The following is a 6,530-nucleotide window of genomic DNA, read 5'->3' on the forward strand; positions in this document are numbered from 1 at the left end:
ATGTAGGCTTAACGCCCTGTGGTCCATTGCCCAATAGGAAATGTAGAATACTCAAAAGTACTTTAAAAGTACTTGAGTTACTTTTCTGAGGGAGTAACGTTGGAAGTACTTTTAAAGTAATTGAGTTACTTTACTCAGGGAGTAATGCAGTAAAGTAACTGGTTACTTTTCTAAAAAGTAACGCAGTAATGTACTTTGATTACTTTTAAAGTAACCCTTACCCAACACTGTGTATGTTTATATTCTGACTTATTAATTTCTTAATAAAAGCATATGATTCATAAGGTAGTACATGGCAACGTGAAATCAGGAAATTAGGTTCAATGGGGACAAAAAGTGCAAAACCTTAACATATACATACATATGTATATATGTATATATATATATATATATATGTATATATATATATGTGTGTGTGTTTCTTTAACCCTTCAAGATAACATATCCGGCCATTTTGTCCACTGTTTAACAAGATATGCTGAACAAAAAAATCACTTTCTTCTTATTCTTAAATTAAAATCCTATCATGATTTCGTCCTGTTAAACACAAAATGACATCCACCCATCAATCAATCTGCAACTATGACCTATGTTTTCCATGTACAGGAGCGGTAAGCCGATCTGTTCTTGAGTACGGTTCATGTGTAGCCCTGTATAGTACACATCAGGTGTGAACACTGTACCAAGACACATACAGTAAGTGGACTGCCATTTACCGCGACTAAATTTTTTTAACTGATGCCTTGGGTTAAAATAAGTACATATGGTACTGTTAGACATTCATTCATTTTGTAGCCACTTATCCTGTTAGGGGTCGCAGGTGGACTGGACTTTCACAGGGCTGACACATAGAGACAGACAACCATTCACATTCACATTCACCTACGGGCAATTTAGAGTTACCAATTAACCTGCATGTCTTTGGACTGTGGGAGGAAGCTGGAGTACACAGAGCAAACCCACGCTCACACAGGGAGAACATGCAACTCTGCAACTCTTGCTGTGAGACGACGATGCTAACCATTGCACCATTGCACACCAACGTAGCATGCTACGTTTCCTCAAAATACCGTGGTTGAATGGCCTGCAAGGCATTTTACATTGGACTGCTTCAGTAACTTACATTATATGGAGCATATGATAGAATATGTCCCTCTCTCTCTCTGATGGATGGCAGTTGCTCTGAGCGTCTAATACTGCAGTGGATGGTTTACATTGGACTTAGTTGAACGCCTGGTGCGTCTCATACGGACGTTAAAGGGTGCCTTGAGCTTCAGTATCAGATGCTGAGGTTCGTGACAAAGCACTGATATTTGATGAACTTCCGCCAATTCAGCCACACCTTTATAAGCTTGCCAAATTTGGCAGACACATATGGGCCAGAGCTGGGTCACATGTGATCCACTCCAGCACACAACCGATTGTGCAGTCAGTCCATCTCAGCCTGATCTGGCTGACTACCTGGGCGCTGAGGCAAGATGATGATGCATGTTAAGAGCCTGCTGTGTGGATTTAAATGAAAAAAAGTAGTTTTATTTCTCTCCCTACCTTCACAATTTCCTCCCCTCACCTGAGAGAAACACTAATTAGAGCTTTATATTTCTCAGTGTGGAAGCATCAGAGTTTAACCACTGAACAGCCCCTGTGTTCATTAGTGGTTATCTCTCTGCAGCCCCCAGAAATGGCTAAAATACGCTTTGTTTTCCTGCTCAGGGTCGAAGAAGTTTGACTCTTCTCTCGCTCGTCTGTCTCTGAAGCAGATAAACTCTAATTTCCTCTCATTACCGAATCAGATTGTAAAAACCACCGCAGGGGCAGACGTTTCCTGTACAGCCAGGAAGGAAAAATGAGAAAGACAATGAGAGAGAGACAGAGAGAGAGAGAGCGAGGTCAGACAGACTTCTCAGGCAGATTGGAAAGGAAATTTGAGAGAGGAAAAAGGGAGTGATGGGCGGCTGGATGATCAGCCTCCACATCATCACTCACTCTGAATTAAAAGCTCCAGAGACGTACAGAGGACACTTACTAAGCAAGACATATACACCGGTACCCAGATAACAGTCTGTAAATAAAGTCCCTTTTATTCAGCAGAGTGATCGACTAGTGGCACTCAGTGCAGCCAAGTGGACATGAGTGAGTGGCAATTAAGTGAGCACTCCTTAAACTTCACCCGGAGACCCTCCAGTGTGATGACAGGAGGGGAGGAGAGCAGGATGACCGACATCAGAAGGATTACTGCTTCCTGCCAAACCACTGTCTCCTCACACTCTCACTGTAGACGGCTGACGGTTTATGGTGGAGATGGAAACAGAGACAGAGGAAAGAGATTTGGTGTTGTAGCTGGCAGGACCCTCGACGGTAGGAAGTTTCTTATCGAGGCTCACAAACAGAAAGACTTTCAGATAAAGGGGCAGTACACCCATTTTACAAGTTCATACATGTTATTCCTATGGTCTAAGAGAGTCCAAAAATATTAAACATAAACAACTCTCTCCCAAATCCAAAAACTAGAGTGCTGATGTTGTAAATGTCACTGCCCTCGTACTCCATGCATCCTTTATGTTGGCATGGATACATCCACTAGATGGCACTAGAGGGCAAGTTTCTCACAACAAACAAGGTGACAGTGGACGATGTCGTAATAATGTACCTTTTGGCGGAGGCAGCATTGAAGCCATTAAATATATTGTAACATGGACGGAGATTCGTTCAGTTACACCATTTTTAAAATGTCTTCGTCGAGTTCGCACTTGAACTGTGCTACACTGCCCCCAAGAGCTCCGATGGTACTGCACCATAAGCTCTCACAAACATGCACAAATACAGACGAAATGAACGCAGAGTACAGACAGAAGGCCCAGTGGTGCCACTGTGGCACGCATGTCATGTGACACGTCATGTGCTGCCCCTGGCACACACTGGATGTGTCGCACTGCAGCTTGTTAACAGACAACCACACAAAGTTATTTAAGACCTGTACCTCCTCCACCTCTGCATTAGCTTAAAATCATGTGGACAGCCTCTAATTAAAGTTGATTTCTCACCAAAAGGGCTGATCTCCAGAGCCATGACTCACCAGGCAATATCTTTTTGGCCATTGTCTTTATAACATCAGGACTGTGGGTCATTTAGCTCAGGATATTTCTTGACTTCAACACAGAGTCTCTCCTCAACCAGTCTTCGTCTCACACGAAACAGCAACAGAGTTCTCTTTATGCATCCGTGGTAGTGCTGCACGATTAATCTAATCGCAATTGCAATCGCGATGTCAGGCTGTGCGATTACATAACCGCATAAAAGGCTGCGATTTGCGATTTAATGTAAATAAATGTTAACGTGTGTGCCTGTGAACGTGACTACCTCTGCTGTAGTGTGTGGAGTTTGTTGACATCACGCCCACAAGCTATCCTGGTGTGTGCAGCACGTATGGTCAGCTGACCACCCGGCGTGCAGCAGTGACCAACACAGACGATGAAGAAGAGCATGAGCACGACCACGAACAGGCTGAGTTGGTGGCGAAAAAAAAAAGTCTATTATATGGAGACACTTTGGATTCAGGTACGGCGGTGCTGAACAGAAAGACGTGCTATATCAACACTTGAGACAGCACAGAGAAAAGTAGGAAGAATGCATGCGAGAGAAAGCCGAGCCGTGTAACGTTAAAGACAAAGAGACAACTGAAAGCCGCCAGAGCCTCATAAAACAACAAAGCACAATTACGCAAACATTTGTAAGTGTCACCCCATATGACAAGACCTCAAAGAGACACGGGAAATCACGGACTCCATAACAAACTATATAATAACAAATGAAAAACTGAGCAATTTTGCTCGGGCTCGGCCCACCTGACAAGCTGCTGTGTTGTGGAGTGGCCTATTCACTTGCTGGAATTTGTCATCTACGTGACAACGAATGAACGCGACACAGGCAACTGAGTGTGTGTACGGTGTCGTGCTGCGCTGCTGTGTGAGCAGCGTGTTTGACTGTGCCCAGTCTGTTGATGGTCATTGACACATTGTCTGTCCATAACAATAACTTTGTTAGGTCAGTGCCCCCCGATATAATGTAGGGGAAACACTGACTCAAGCAAGAAGACTCATGATACCGTTTATGTATTATATTGTAATCACAATAGCAAATCGTGATATTGTCCACAAAAATCGCAATTGCACATTTTTCTCAAATCGTGCAGCACTAATCCATGATGAGGAGAGGAGCCGAGCAGCCACAGGAGCAGAGAAAGAGCTGCTGCAGGAGCTGGTATGTACAAGAAGAGAGCAAGAGGGGGAAATGCAGCGAGGCTAAAAATAGGACAGCAACGTCAAGTGCCGCAGTCTGGCACGTCCAGGAGCACCAACGCGGATCTTGCCGCCGGTGTGGGGTTACACACTGACAATAAGAGGGACGTATTTTTCGACATGGCGTCACCCACTGGTGTGTTTTGGCCTTTAAGCGTCCACTAAAAACCCACGTTTATAGGCGAGCCTTTCTGTAGAGCTTGCATTTATATTCTTCGTGTGTGTGTTTGTGTGTGTGAGTGTGTGAATCACTTTGTAACTGTGTGTTTTAAAAAGTGCTGTATAAATAAAGCTTTACTTACTTACTTACGTGGTCTGTCGACAAACAGGAAACAACTCGTCAAGCAGCAACTTATTGAACATCAGCACTTTGTCAGATTACATGAAATGTTACAACTTGTAGTCTTAAAACCCGGGTTCCTTTCCAGATGTCTGATGTGGTGTCTGTGGTTCACGTGAGCCTAAGAACACCTCAAATGGAGATTACGCAGCCAAAAGAAATAGACGGTTAAACCTCACAGAAGGGACGTCTTTTTATCTGTAGACTTTATCAACATATTGTACCTGATACTTTTCTGGTATTTGAAGGCTTAGACTACAGTTTTCTTCCCACTGGGCTTTTTTTAATGCTTAGTCATGAGCAGAATTACGGTGATTATTATGATTCTTGTTAGGTTTCTATGCATGTGTGTGTGTGTCATTCAAATATGGTAAAAGTGGGTTGATTTTGAAGTCTTATTTTGCTGTAGAGCTAATTTTCCAAATTTAAAATAATCCAAGGTGGAACGCGTGATGTGACTCGGATTATATTATTTCATTTGAATGTCAGGAAGGCTGTTGCTCAGGACACTGGTACAGTGTTTTGACATATACGTAGATGATCCAGATCTGTGGTGGGACTGTCAGGGCCGGTGGATTTTCTGACGTGATTGTTACACACACACACACACACACACACACACAGTAAAAACACAGCTAGGAGAAATAAAGCACAAACACAGCCGCCTCTGCCGTTGTTACTGTCTCTTGCAGTTACCACAGCAACTAATACACAAACACACTCGTCTAGGCTTGTGTTTGCTCTTGCACTCATGTCCGTACCCCCTGCCCTCGCCCCTCCCCTCCCCCACCTCATCACACACACACACACACACACACACAGTGGTGTTGAATGACAGTGCTCTCCTGACCTTGGCGGCACTTGGAGCTCGTCCAAGCGAGAGTCTGCTGGAGGTGTTGAAGCCTGAGCGGTGCAGCGAGGTGAAGGACAGGCAGCACTGTCAACGCAGGAGCTGCTCCGCTCTTCATTCTTCACCTCACATTCCTCCTCCAGTAGGAGCACACATCAAATTATTTTGACTCTACATTCACCCACACACACACACACTCACCCTCACACACACCTCTGCTTGTTACTGCTGCTTCTCCATGACTTGCCGTGACACCGCTGTTCTGTTGACGCTGCCATTCTGACTCCTGAAACAAACGTTCCCAGTTTGTGAGAGAAAGTGCAAACCGCAGCTATTTCACTAAATAACACACTTTACTTCCTGAGTACCAATTAAAATGCCTGTCATACGCTGTGCCCTCTTTTGTGATAATGGTGTCAGGATGGGAGGAGGGTCTCATTATTTGCCCGATAATAAAGAGAGGTGTGACACAGCAGCATTCATTTATAAAGATGATGTTATCTCATCAGCCTGGTAATCAGCGACATCTTTTCTCTTAAAGATGAACAATTTTCAGACACATTCAACCCCCATTGTGACAGCAAACTGCTCAGTGGTGCTACGTATGTCCTGCCAACCAGTTTACAGTGTATGCCACCATAATTAGAGTCATTTATATAAATGTCCCGGGCAGCCATTTCTTTCCTCTTTGGTTCATTATAAATAGTAACAAATAAATAGAGCAGTATAAAGGTAATACACCACAGCAAATGTTCCAAAGCGACTTTAAAAAGTAATTTGGGGATCTTTGTTAAAAAGGCTTGCAGTTCATTTAGAGTTCAGGCAAATCTCCAGCATCAGTGTTGGACTCCTAAGCTCCGTTTCCACCAAACAGTTCAGTTCAGTTTGGTACATCTTTTTTTTTTTCCATTTCCACTGTTAAAAGTTGTGGATGGTACCAATGGAACCGTTCCGTACCGTCCCCATGTTTGGTCCCCCCTCTGTTGGGGTACCTAGCACACAGATCTGGTACTAAAAGGTGGAGCTGTGAACACTGCAGTCT

Source organism: Epinephelus moara, chromosome 1 (genome assembly GCF_006386435.1).
Source record: "Epinephelus moara isolate mb chromosome 1, YSFRI_EMoa_1.0, whole genome shotgun sequence".
NCBI lineage: Eukaryota > Metazoa > Chordata > Actinopteri > Perciformes > Serranidae > Epinephelus > Epinephelus moara.